Source organism: Arachis stenosperma, chromosome 2 (genome assembly GCF_014773155.1).
Source record: "Arachis stenosperma cultivar V10309 chromosome 2, arast.V10309.gnm1.PFL2, whole genome shotgun sequence".
Classification (NCBI taxonomy): Eukaryota; Viridiplantae; Streptophyta; class Magnoliopsida; order Fabales; family Fabaceae; genus Arachis; species Arachis stenosperma.
In genome coordinates this window covers 4,634,623-4,649,546 of record NC_080378.1, presented here as the reverse complement: position 1 = coordinate 4,649,546, position 14,924 = coordinate 4,634,623, and the positions used below count along the sequence as shown (strand labels likewise).

The 14,924-nt window shown below is 34.3% G+C and overlaps 1 protein-coding gene and 1 pseudogene across 1 annotated transcript in view; one reads left to right on the top strand and one right to left on the bottom strand.

Annotated features, from left to right (window-relative positions):
- Positions 1-14,924, top strand: part of LOC130960807 (putative disease resistance protein At3g14460) — a 94,525-nt gene that overhangs the window by 45,531 nt on the left and 34,070 nt on the right. The gene's annotated exons all lie outside the window — the stretch shown is intronic.
- Positions 5,836-6,031, bottom strand: LOC130964699 (small nucleolar RNA U3; annotated as a pseudogene).

The window sequence follows — 14,924 nt, the reverse complement described above, 5'->3', positions numbered from 1 at the left end:
TTTTGTGTATTGCTACGCCAATTATTCTCTCAAGCAACTATTCTAATTGATGAGGTATTTGCCAAATCATTATTTTCTGTTTTCTAATATTGACAAGTTTTGCTTTCTAACTTGTAATATTTGGAATTTGTGTGCTTTTGCAATAGAAATAGTACTTCTTTTCCAAAAATGAATGAAAGAAAATACTTATACAGTTTTATATGAGACGCTATTTATGTATTAATGAGATTTTATATGAATAAATATAATTATTATTTTCTCAGAGGATTCCTATTTGCTAGGAAGTATTTCTTAAGAAATATCTTGCAGGAAAGATTAATCCTGTGATAGAAACAAACACATAGAACTATAGTTAATAGAAGTTCTAGATGGAAGAAGAGAGAATAAGGAATTTCTGAAGTAAAAATGAAATGAATTCAAGTATTTTAGAATGTTATAGCAAACGCTGAATCTAACTCTCTTTTGGGTCTATAAATATATTTGCCAAAATATATTATGAATTGTATTTTATCAGATTTTTAAAACACGACTTTAAAAATGATATGGAAAAGTAGGAAATAGTAAAGATACAATGTTTTAGGTTAGAAATATATCAACTTGAATTTTAGCATTCTTGAATCTCGAGCATTATATTTTTCTATTATATCATCTAAGTTTTTTTTAATCCATTAATAATATCATCTATTAAATCTTTTAGTCCTTAGAGTGAATATATATAAGGAAATTCTATAATCCTCTGCAATTAAACATTAGATTCGCTGTGATGCATTATTCTTTCATTTCTTTCTTTTTTTCCCCTGTTTGATGTTGTTTGTTCTAAACACTTCCATTATAAAATTGGTGAAATCATAAGATATAATTTATAAAGATAAGGGATTTCTTCATGAAAATTAGATAAGAATTTCACTCATTTTTATTTTGTTATTAATTTGTGGCCTAATGGATCTACCTCTTTTGACAGTGCTGTGTCTTCATTGTTAACACCGGTTACTTGTGCAGCAAGCTTCTCTTCATTCTCAGCTTGTTCCTCTTGCTGTGTTAACTTCTTTTTGTTTTTCCTCTTCCCTGTGGAGTCACTAACAAAGAAGAATATAGTTAATTAAAGACTAGTTTCGGAGTTTGCTTTGGTCTCACTTTTGCGTTTTGATACTTTGTTTGATCCTTCAAAGAAGAATATGAAAAAGAAGTAAAGAGAAAACCCAGTATTGCACTCCACGCGATGCCAAAGTCTTTTTGCTGAGGAACCTTTATGTTTGTATCTCGCTATATGCCCATTATTGCTGAATACCTTGCAAGCATTATTACAATATTGCTCTCTCTTTGTTACATTCTGAAATTCCAATTACGCATTGATTAATTTCCTGCTGTTGTGATCATCACATCATGGCAAAATTATAGGAGGAGGGTTGTGTTAGGTCTTCGGCAACCAACATAAAATTATAGCCGAACCCCCATGACATGATACTAAACTAAATGCACTATAAATATCAACTTAATTTTAGTTCTTCAACTGCTGCCAAAACCACAAACGAGTCATGGAGCTTGTAAATTTAAACAAAAGGATGTATCATTTCTAATGCATTCAAGTTTATTACATGAATTTATAAAGACATCTATAATGTCATTATTCATTAATAAAATCTGTTATCTAAGACAACGTTGATAAACTTTCTCCTTGTTAAAAAAAAAATTATTAGGTCTGGGCTTTGAGTGTTTGATTGCTAGTCGATTCTGCTGAGAATGTCGAGCTTTCTTTTGAAAATTATGTGAGTTCTTAAATTCTACATCTAGTCTAATAATTGACTGCTTTTTGTTCAAACATTTCATGAACAGGATCATATTAAATTGGCAATTTTAAATTTTACGATTTGTTATGATACTCGGATAATATGCACTTTTGTATGGATTAATTTTGACGAAATGGACCTCAATTTTCATTACCATATTGTTACTGGAATGATATCTTTTTTTTTTCTTTTTGGGTTGATTATGCAGTCACTATAAATCTGCAGTTGGGGAGTGGTTCAACCTTGGATTGGGCTAAAATTTTGACAGCAATTTCTAGTTGTACTTTTTCATTCTGAATGGTTGGACGATTAAGATAAGATTTGGAGGGTCGGATACGGCTTGCATGCGCAAAGTAGCTCTGGTTTTGTGAATTTTTCATCTTTTTTGTTTTACATTTATATGCATTAGTGTTTGGTTGTTTTGACTTACTGTAAACATTATTTGTGCACTTATTTAGGATTCTCTTGTATCCTTACTTGATTATAGTGGTATTTCTTTTTTGGTCTGAATGACCCGTGGTTTTTATCTCTCACAATGAGAGAATTTTCCACGTTAAAATTTGGGTGTTCTGTCCTTATTTTTATTTTTCTGGTTTCTGTTGTTCTAGCGCTGCCACTGTTTTGTATATTGATATGCCAATTATTCTCTCAAACAGCTATTCCAATTGACGAGGTATTTGCCAAATCAATGTTTTTTCTATTTCTAAAATTGAAAATTTTTGCTTTCTAAATTGTAATATTTGGAATTTGTGTCCTTTTGCAACAGAAAAAGTACTTCTTTTTCAAAAAAGAAGAAAGAAAGTACTTACACAATTTTATATGAGACACTATCTATGTATTCATGAGATTTCATATGAATAAATATAATAAGGATTTAACTAAGGGCACATTTTAAAAATACAATAATAGAAACTTTTAATGTTTTTGATGTATTCAATGCATTGAAATCGTAAAAAAGTTCATTTTTGTAATAACTTTTATAAAGCATTTCCTTTTATGGTATGCTTAATCTATCCCCTTAGGACACAAGTTAGCAAAACCCATATATTATGAATTGAATTTTATCAGATTTTTAACACGGGACTTGAAAAATGATATGGAAAGTAGGAAATAGTTTATAACATGTTAAGCTTGTCATGTTCGGTGACTCTGATGTCAAAAGCTTTAATGTCCAAGTTTTTCTGCTTCTAAAAGAATATATATGGCAAATATCACCTTCAGGATTTGATGGGTCTAACATCTCGGTTCATAACCCCTTTAATGTGTCCTGTTTGAATAAAGATCAAGTATGACACAAGTTTGAAGAGAGCATGCCTTTGTATGAATGTGGCTACCGTGCTTGTGGATTCTGCTGGATTATCAAGCTTACTACCTTTGCTTTGAAAATTTGAGAGTTCTTAAACCTCACATCTAGTCTAACAATGGATAGCTTACTGTTCAAACAATTTTGTGATCATATTCTTGTTTACTTGGTGTGTTCAAATATTCATATAGAAGGAATCCACAAAAATAAGAATTTGCTTTCAATACTAAAAGCTATAAAGTATTGCTGTTGAATTATTTTCTGTTTATTAAAACATGCACTTATTTGATAGTTAGTTATCAGATAAAATAAATAGTAGATGCATATACTAACTCTTTCTAATTTGAACTTGTGTGCTGCCTATTTTCTTCTACTATGCTTTAGCTGATGTGATAAGATGTTCTTTTAATTTCAAGCCTAACTGGGATTCCTTTGAATTATAGGCATATTATCATTCTCTTACTAGTTAATGTCAGCAACCATTAAAATGTGCACTGGGCAGCCTCTATGACAATGGCAAGTTGATGAGCATGTAATGACTTTTTGTAAAATATTCTTGTATCATTTGACATTATCTCAGCCTCAACTTCCTTTGTGCTAATGTTGTTTTCATCGATCTGATTGTGTAGCAAACCAAATGGGTATCGTTATCGGTGCATAGGAAAATTTATCTCTTAGCAGGCATGAAAATTCCAATCCAAATACTTATGTAAGCACAATTTAATAAAATAACAAGCCTATTCATAATCTAAGATAAATTTTTTGGTTAATAGAAAAAGTCTTGCGAGCAACATTGGACAACCAACATTGCAGTCAACATTCATCCTTGATGTGCAGGCAACTAGGCTTCAACATGATTCCTGTGTTGATAGACTCACTTATGCTTTTGGTCATTGAAAACACAGTAGAGTTCCTATATCCATTGTGGTTTACTTCTGCTGCTTCAAGATGGCTTATGCACCAATTCCAAACATACTCTGCTCTGAGATTTTTCCAACGAGGGTGTACGGCATCTGCATCACTGAATTCTTTGCTGTCTGTGCATGAATAAGATAGGTTGCTTCTGCCAAGAGTCTGTGCCATAATATTAATCTCATTCTCATGAGTTTAGCATGTATCATGTATGCATGCATGTCAGTTAGTTAGAGGAAAGATATCTTGTAATTCAATTTCAAACATATCCAATATACCATCCTTCTTAACGTGGAATGCAAGTTTATGATTACCTTGATTTGTACGCACTTCATAACAAAATGATGTCTCTGTCTGTTCCACTAATCCATGAAACTAATAATGCAGCACTTACTAGTATATGTTTACAAGCAAACTAATCATGCATATATAAATACATATTTTTGTTCTAAAAAATACACATATTTTGTATTCCAAATGCGCCCTATTTAACTCTCATGCACAAAACCAATTTAGTTGCTCAAAATACACATGATTAGGAGGTATAATTAAACTTGTGTTATTCAATATTATTATTTTGGTGAGTTCTACCCAACCCCCTCTATTTCAACATGTAAATTACCCCTCGTGACGTGACATGCTTTAATTGGATGCTTAGTTTTAGTTTGAGTTAATTTAACTCAATAAGAGTTAATATGTTAACTAAAGTAGGGTAATTTTGTAATTAAATATTTTTATAAGAGAGATAAATATATAATTTCTATAAACATTAAAAAATAAAGTTATATTTTTATCATTGTGTAGAAATTCAATTTACCCCAGTCCCATTTCTCTCTAAAATTGAAAGAAAAAATCAACTCATTGGGTGTTCCATATTTTGATGAACCAGGAAATAAGGGTGTGTTTGACAACCACGTTCAAAGAGAAGAAGTACGTTTAGATATCTTGAAAGCTGTAATTTTTGGTTTGGCAAATTTTTTATTCATGAACGCAGAAGTAATTTTGCATTCAAAACCACGTTTTCAAGAAGCAACAATTTTAAGCTTTTGCGTTTCACCAACGGACTTTTAGCCATCAATACTCAATCTTTATTTATTTTTTACCAATTTTATCCTTTATGCATACTATTGTATTATTTATATTATTTTTATTTATATGAACTATCTTTTTCTATTATTTACTATTTTTTTATTAATTATTTATTTGATATTATACACTTTTATAATTATAATTTTTTTGTATTATTTTTATTTTTTTTAATATAATATATTGATCCTATTAAGAAAGTAAATTAAACAAAAAATTAATTGTAAATAATAATAATAAAAATTATAACATACTAAAAAAGAGTACTAAGAGTACTAAAAATATACTGTATAAAAAATATCATAAATTTTTTTTATTTATTTCAATTACTACCAAAATAAATATTTAATTTTTTATTATTTTTAGTACTCTCTAAAATTTATTTTGTTAGTTTTAATTAAAAGTATATTTTGCCAATTTTTATATATTATTTTTATCTTAGTGTATAAATATTAATTTTATTATAGAATTAATTAATAACATCTATTCAAATATCTAAATTAAAATAATATACAAAAATTATTTAAGTTGATGTCTATTTTAGTAATTTTGTATCTAAAAGTGATTTTGAATAGTGTAATCCAAACAACATTTATTTTACTATAATTCATTTTGATATAAATATTGCCAAACATAAATCACTTAATACAAACTTACTTTTCATCAAAATCAAGTTTGCAAAATTAATTTTATTCAAACTCCCGTTTGCTGAAAATAACTAATTAAATGGCCAGGGAAAAATATTTGAGTCTGTCAGAACACCGTGAGACCATCTCGACCACAAGGTTGTAGTGCGAACGATCCTCCACCGTTCAGATGGCATGCGCTTTGGAACAATTAATCACGCTCTGACCTCACGGTCATAGTTCAACCAAAGTCTTCTTAGAACTCAAGGATACAGATGTACGAGCCTATAGAACAGATCCTGTTCAAGTAAGGTCGTGTTCTGTGTTTTGTGTTCTTTGTGTTTAGTTATAAAAACTGCTTTTGTTTTGTGAACCTAACCCAGGTGAGACTAAGTTTACGTTTGCGAAATTCAGAAAATCTTAAAATTTAAGAACGTGAAATCGACTATGATGGCTTTTTATGATGATAGTGTAGAAGGGGAAGACGAAAAAGAAAATGAAAATAATGATGATGATGATGATGATGGTGATGGTGATGATGATATGGGATTTCTGGATGGCATTGAAATTAAATTTGGAGGTATTTAATTACATAATCACCCACTTTGGGCTATAAGTTAATTACCAATAATTTAACCATAGTTAACATAGCAACCAATTAAAAGATGACATGTCACAAAGGGTAAATTACATGTTATTATAGGAAGGGTAGGCTAGAATTTCCTATTATTTTTCTTATATTATATGTGTACATGGGTAGTTTACTCTCATGTGCATTATTAGTTTATTGTTTGTGATAATTTAGTAGAGATGACAGCCAAATGCCTTAGAGAAGCAATGGTGTTGGATGAAGGAGAAGAGCTCAGAACTAAGACAACAGAAGCTGCTAAAGTTGTTTCAGATTTGAAGCTTCACCAGATTCCATGGCTGCATTTATCATTTATCAAGTTTCTTAAATAGATAAAGTTTTTCTGCACTATTATTTTACAATATTTATTTTAAAAATTTACATCTAATTTTCATTGTATCTTGATATAAATTTCAAATATATTAAATTGTTAATATATTAAATTTGTAAATTGATAGATATTCTTGGAAAAAAGAGTGCAGTTGTTTTTTTAAATTGGCTTGTGCGTGCAAAGTAGCTCTGGATTTGTATATTTTTCATCTTTTTGGTTCACATTTATATGCATTGGTTCTTGGTTGTTTTAACTTACTGTAAGGATGATTTGTGCACTTATATGAAATTCTCTTGTATCCTTACTTGATTATAGTGGTACTTTTATTTTATTTGAATGACCGGTAATTTTTACTTCTGATATTGAGAAGTTTTTCCCCGTTAAATATTTGATGTCTTCATTGTCTTGTCCCTGTTTTTATTTTTTTTGGTTTTTGTTATTAAATTGTTTCTACTGTTTCGTGTATTGATACACCAATTATTCTCTCAAGTAGCTATTCCATTCATGAGGTATTTGTCAAATTGATGTTTTCTGTTTCTAAAATTGGAAAGTTTTGCTTTCTAACTTTTAATATTTGGAATTTGTGTGCTTTTGCAACAGAAAAAAAAAAGTAATTCTTTTCCAAAAAGGAATAAAGAAAGTAGTTACACAATTTTATGAGACACTATCTATATATACATGAGATTTCATATGAATAAATATAGTAATTATTTCTTTGGAGGATTCCTATTTGCTAGGAAGTATTTCTTAAGAAGTATCTTGTAGAAAAGATTAATCCTGAGGCCAGAAACAAACACATGGAACTATATAATCTAATTAATTAGCTCTCAAGTCTTAATCTTCTTTAACTAGATTACCTTATAACTATTCTCACCTATTCATCTATGATGAGTTTGGAAAACTCTAAATTAATATTTGTGATGACTAAACATTATTAATATGATTAATTACAAAATTAATTTTGGATTTAAAATTGATTAAATTAATTTTGTAATGCAGGTTTTTATTTGGGCCAGAATGAATGTTATTGATGCAAGCCCAAGTGAATGCTTTCTTATGTGCTCAATAATTGATTCAAACTTACCAGGAAAGCAAATGCTTTTAGTGGGCCAAAATTCAATAAGACCAATGTGTTCTATGCATACTATGGTCCGAAAGAAAAATATTATTGGGCCAAAAATTAATAATTGTTGCAACTAAGCCCAACTTCACATTTGATGAGAATTCCCTATGCATGATCCGAATCCACTAAGCATGTAAAGCATAGTTCCATAGCTTCCAACGGAACTCATTCAATCATCATGATGGATTTCAAATTTATTAGAATTAATTTGATAAGTGCATGGGAAATATGAGAGAGAGTATCATTGACATGATTGATGGCATTAACTTTACACGCCACCCAGGGAAGAAAAAGCAAGCTATCTTTAATTAATTTGATTAATCACTTTGAATTGCTTTTTCTTCACATTCTCTCTTCTCTCTCATCTCTTTCTTCTCTCTTCGGTTAATACACAGGAAACAATGGCTTCCTTGAAACCAAAATGGAGCTACCGAAGCAAGGGAAGGACAAGCTACAAGTCCATCACAATGATGGCAAGAAAACAAAAAGTATGTTGTGGCTGAGATAATCACCATAAATGGTAAGATTTGGTGAGGTAATCTCGGATCCTTCATACACAAAAAGAAGGAAGAAGATTCGGCCAGTAGGGAAGATCCTTGGAGGCATGGCTTGTCTTTGATTCTGCTCAACCACCACAGGGAGTAGCTAGAGTGGCGAAGTGATGGTTGAAGGCAGAGATTGAAGCAGATGAAGTCATCATCATCATGAAGCATCAAGGGCCAGAAATCCATCTTGGAGAGGAAGCCAAGGATGGAGCGCTCGGATTGATGAAGAGTGATAACCAAGGAAGGACTAGAGGTATTTGCATGTTGGTTCTTGCATTAGTTACCTCTTCTCTCTGTGTGGCCGAACCGGTTTTTGTTGAAGGAAAAGAAGCTGAGCTCGGGTTTGTGTTTCAACTGTGAAGGCTTCACTTCTCTATAAAAGAGGTGAACAGTCATGGTTTGATTCAAGGAGTAAGATTTGAGAGTGCAAGGCACAGAGTTCTCAGAGCTACCTAAGCTAGCAGTTCTCTTCTCCTTCAATATTTTCTGTTTTGTATTTTTCTGTTTAATTTTGTCATGTCTTGAGTCTCATGGAAAAAAGGCAAACAGTGAGGTTTGTATGAAAAAGCCATAGAGCGGAAAAAGGCAGAGAGTGCAAAATTAAAAGAAAAAGCCATAGATGTCTTAGAGTTCCTTTGTACATCTGTGTTGTGTTTTATGATTCTGTGGGAATCCCCTTGTAAGTTGGGTTAGCACTTTACAAGTTGTAATCTGGATGATTATAGTGAAATTCCATCATTGTTGTGATGGAGACTGGATGTAGGCTGCACTGCACTTAGCAGTTGAACCAGGATATATCTGGGTGTTATCTTCTCTCTCTTCCTACTTCATTTCTGTTTTTACTGTTCTGATGAAAAATCAAAAATGTCTCGTGTCAAGTGACGAGACAAAATGAAAATGTCTCGTGACTAGGGACGAGATAAAACAGAAAAGTCTCCTCTAAAAATCCAGCAAGTGTCAGCAAGCAAAAAGGGGGCTAAGATTCAACCCCCCTTCTCTTAGCCACTGAAACCATCAATTGGTATCAGAGCTTGGTCTCAAAGAGATCAAGCTTTGCAGCTTGGAGTAAAGATCCTCATGGCAGAAAACAGTGGCGCAAACGTGGTGTCTTACAATCTGGTTGAAGGTCAATCAAGCAACAGACCTCCTCTTTTCAATGGGAAAAACTATACCTATTGGAAGGAGAGGATGAAGATATTTGTACAAGCCGTGGATTACAGACTTTGGAAGATCATCTTGGAAGGTCCTAAATTTCCAACTACCACAAATGCTCAAGGAGTAACCTCTCTTAAACCAGAAGCAAGCTGGACCGAGGAAGATAGGAAGAAGGTGGAATTAAATGCCAAGGCAACCAATCTGCTCAATTGTGCTATCAGCTTTGAGGAGTACCGACGAGTATCACGATGCACAACGGCAAAGGAAATCTGGGACAAGTTTCAAATCACTCATGAAGGAACCTCCCTTGTAAAGAAAACTCGGACTGACATGTTAAACAGGGAATATGAGATGTTTGCAATGAAGGAAGGAGAGTCCATTGATGAACTGTTTGAACGGTTCAATATCATCACCGTTGGCTTAGATGCTCTTGGAATCACACATTCAGAATCTGTGCTAGTGAGAAGAGTGTTGAGATGTCTCACAAAAGAGTGGGAAACAAAAGCTTTAATCATTTCTGAGAGTAGCAACTTAGATTCCATGACACTTGATGATTTGAGAGGAAATTTACTTGCTTTTGAAAACTCCTATTTGAAAAAGGATTCAAAAAAGAAAGGAATTGCATTTTCTTCTGTAACTAACCCTCTGGATGATGAATCCAGTGATAACTCTTCTGAAAATGAGTTTGTGTTGTTTGCAAAAAAATTCAGGAAAATGGCAAAGCTCAAAGGCAAAGGCGGCAGCTCAAGGAGGATAAAGAAAGACCTTAGCAAGGTAACCTGTTTTAATTGCAAGGAAATGGGGCATTTCAAATCTGACTGTCCCAAGCTGAAGAAGGAAGAAAAGCCGAGAAAAGGAAAGAAGAAAGGACTAATGGCCTCATGGGAAGAGTTGGAAAATGACTCAGATGATGATGATGAAAAATCAGAAACCAAGTCCCAACAGTGCCTTATGGCAGATCATGTAAATCAGGTAGTCTTTCATAACCCTGACACTGAAGATCTTCATCTTATGATAGACCACCTTTCTGAAAAAATAAGATGCTTTCTGCTGGAAAATCAAGAACTTGAACAACAAGTCACCATTCTTCAAGTTGAAAACAGTTTTCTAAAAGAAAAAGTGAGAGAGGCCGAAACTGCTTGTGATCTTGTTGAAGAGAATAAGCAGTTAAGAGCCCAAATTAAAAGTTGTGAAAGTGACCATTCAGTCCTTGCATATGTGAATTGTTTTAAGCAAAATGAAGAGTTGCTTAAAGAGGTTAACAGACTTAAAGAAGACTTAGCCAAGTTCACCCAAAGTTCTGAAAATTTGAATCAAATCTTGGCTAGTCAGAAACCTCTTTATGATAAAGCTGGGTTGGGCTTTTATAAATCTGAAAAATCACATTTTGAAAACATTGCTTCATCTTCAAATGATGCAAAGTATCAAGACCCAACTTGCTTTAACAAAACAGCAACTCCAAGATTTTGTAGACTATGCAATCGAAATGGACACTTTCCTATCCAATGTTTCTTTGGTGAAAGAATGATTGGTGACAAAGTTTGTAAAGTTGTTTTTGATTACAATGGCTTAGGACATAGAAGATGGTTTAACGTTAAAGGATCCAAAAAGATTTGGATACCTAAGGTCTCTTAAGCATTGTTTTGCAGGTGTGCCTAGCATCCAAAAGAAAAGAGAACACGTGGTACATGGATAGCGGATGCTCTAGGCATATGACCGGAAAGACAGCCTTCTTCATAAAGCTTGATGAATATGATGGAGGATTTGTCACATTCGGTGATGATGCAAAAGGAAAAATAGTGGCTGTTGGGAAAGTGGGTAAAAATCTCTCATCTTGTATAAATGATGTCCTTCTTGTACATGGATTGAAACATAACTTGCTTAGTGTTAGTCAATTGTGTGATTTGGGTTTTGAAGTTATTTTCAAGAAACTTGTTTGCTTAGTGGTATGTGAGAAAACTGGGGATGTTCTATTTGAAGCTAAAAGATGTAATAATGTGTATGGATTAACTCTTGAGGATTTAAAGGAACAAAATGTAACATGCTTTACCTCTCTTGAATCTGAAAAATGGCTTTGGCATAGAAAGTTGGGTCATGCTAGCATGTACCAAATTTCTAAGCTAGTCAAAAAGAATTTGGTTAGAGGAATTCCAAACATCAAGTTTGATAAGGATCTTACTTGTAATGCTTGCCAATTGGGCAAACAAGTAAAATCCTCTTTTAAATCAAAAGATGGAATCTCAACCAAAAGGCCATTGGAAATGTTACATATTGATCTTTTTGGTCCTACTAGAACTCAAAGTTTGGGAGGTAAACACTATGGTCTTGTGGTGGTAGATGATTACTCTAGATTTGGTTGGGTACTTTTCCTTGCTCATAAGAATGATGCATTTTATGTCTTCTCTACCCTTTGTAAGAAAATTCAAAATGAAAAGGATTTGAAAATTGCCCATTTGAGAAGTGATCACGGAAGAGAATTTGAAAACCAAGACTTTGAAAAATTCTGTGATGACTTAGGGATTTCTCATAATTTTTCATGCCCTAGAACCCCCCAACAAAATGGGGTGGTTGAAAGAAGGAATCGAAGCCTTCAAGAAATGACTAGGGCCATGCTATGTGAGAATGAAATTCCCAAATTTTTATGGGCTGAAGCTGTGAACACATCATGTTATATTTTGAATAGAACAATCATTAGAAAAGGGTTAAAGAAAACTCCTTATGAGCTATGGAAAGGAACCCCTCCAAATCTTAAGTACTTTCACATTTTTGGATGTAAATGCTTTGTACTTAACAATAAAGAAAACCTTGGAAAATTTGATCCAAAATCCTATGAAGGAATGTTTGTTGGATATTCCACCACAAGCAAGGCCTATAGAGTTTATCTCAAAGAGCATAGGACCATAGAGGAATCCATACACGTTACCTTTTGTGATTCTAACTTAATTCCCAGTATTGTAAAGGATAATGATTCAGATTGTGAAGAGGATGGAACAAGTAAAGAAAATTCCAAAACTATGGAAAATGAAGAATCTGTCAGCCCTGTTTTATCTCGTCAGATTGAAGGAGAAACTTCCATTTTGTCTCCTGAGCAGACACGAGAAACTGAGACAGTGAGACCATCAGAAGTTCATCAAAGCTCAACACCTGTCTGAAAGCCTAGAGAATGGAAGTCCATGAGGGGTTATCCTCATGATTTCATCATTGGTGATCCCTCTCAAGGTGTAACCACAAGATCCTACACCAAAAGGCAAACCGAACCTAGCAACCTTGCTCTCTTGTCACAAATGGAGCCCAACAATGTCAAACAAGCTCTTGAAGACCCATCATGGGTCAAGGCCATGCAAGAGGAGCTTGCTCAATTTGACAAGAATAAGGTTTGGACTTTAGTACCTCATTCGGATGGTAAGAAGGTAACGGGTACTAAGTGGGTATTTAAAAATAAACTTGGTGAGGATGGACAAGTTGTTCGTAACAAGGCTAGATTAGTGGCCCAAGGTTACGATCAAGAAGAGGGTATTGATTTTGATGAGTCTTTTGCTCCGGTAGCTAGAATGGAAGCAATTAGGTTGCTTCTAGCCTATGCTGCCCATAAGGGTTTCAAAATGTTTCAAATGGATGTTAAGTGCGCTTTCCTTAATGGCTTTATTGATAGGGAAGTGTATGTGGCTCAACCCCCCGGTTTTGAACATAAAGAGTTTCCAAATTATGTTTTTAAACTAACTAAGGCTCTTTATGGCCTTAGACAAGCTCCAAGAGCTTGGTATGAAAGGCTTAGTGCCTTCTTGTTAGAAAATCATTTTCAAAGGGGAACCACCGACACTACTTTGTTCATTAAAGTCTCTAATGATGACATTCTTTTTGTTCAAGTTTATGTGGATGATATTGTGTTTGGATCAGCCAATGAGACTGGTGTGCGAAATTGTGAACAATACTTTTTCACAACTCAAATAATCCCCGGTAATGGCTCCAAGAACTTGGTGGCTCAATACCATGGCATTACACAACTTCGCACAACTAACCAGCAAGTGCACTGGGTCGTCCAAGTAATAAACCTTACGTGAGTAAGGGTCGATCCCACGGAGATTGTTAGTATTGAAGCAAGCTATGGTCATCTTGTAAATCTTAGTCAGGCAAACTCAGATGTATATGATGATGAACGAAAATAACATAGAAGATAAGGATAGTGATACTTATGTATATCATTGGTGTAAGAGCTTCAGACAAGTATATGAAGATGCCTTCCCTTCCGTCTCTCTGCTTTCCTACTGTCTTCATCCAATCCTTCTTACTCCTTTCCATGGCAAGCTCGTGTAAGGTTTCACTGTTGTCAGCAGCTACCTCCCATCCGCGCAGTGAAAGCTAATGCACACACTCTGTCACAGTGCTGCCAATCACCGGTTTGGTTCCCTCCCCTACCGGAATAGAATAACTCTTTTGCGTCTGTCACCAACGCCCAGTAGGTTACAGGTTTGAAGCACGTCACAGTCATTCAATCATTGAATCCTACTCAGAATACCACAGACAAGGTTTAGACCTTCCGGATTCTCTTGAATGCCGCCATCAGGTCCTGCCTATACCACGAAGATTCCGAAGAATCCAAGAGATATTCACTAAGCCTCAGATGCTTGTAGAACAAGAATGGTTGTCAGTCACCTTGTTCATGGGTGAGAATGGTGATGGGCGTCAATCATCACCTTCATCATGTTGAAGAACAAGTGATATCTTGGATAAAGAACAAGCGGAATTGAATGGAAGAACAATAGTAATTGCATTAATACTCGAGGTACAGCAGAGCTCCACACCTTAATCTATGGTGTGTAGAAACTCCACCGTTGAAAATACATAAGCATAAGGTCTAGGCATGGCCGAATGGCCAGCCTCCCAATGATCTAAGATAGCATAAAACTCAAAGATAGCTACCAAGATTTCTAGATGTTAAAATACAATAGTAAAAGGTCCTACTTATAGAAAACTAGTACATAGATGAGTAAATGACATAAAAATCCACTTCCAGGCCCACTTGGTGTGTGCTTGGGCTGAGCAATGAAGAAATTTCGTGTAGAGACTCTCCTTGGAGTTAAACGCCAGCTTTAGTGCCAGTTTGGGCGTTTAACTCCCATTTGGGTGCCAGTTCCAGCGTTTAACGCTGGGATTTCTTGAGGTGACTTTGAACGCCGGTTTGGGCCATCAAATCTTGGGCAAAGTATGGACTATCATATATTGCTGGAAAGCCCAGGATGTCTACTTTCCAACGCCGTTGAGAGCGCGCCAATTGGGCTTCTGTAGCTCCAGAAAATCCACTTCGAGTGCAGGGAGGTCAGAATCCAACAGCATCTGCAGTCCTTTTGAGTCTCTGGATCAGATTTTTGCTCAGGTCCCTCAATTTCAGCCAGAAAATACCTGAAATCACAGAAAAACACACAAACTC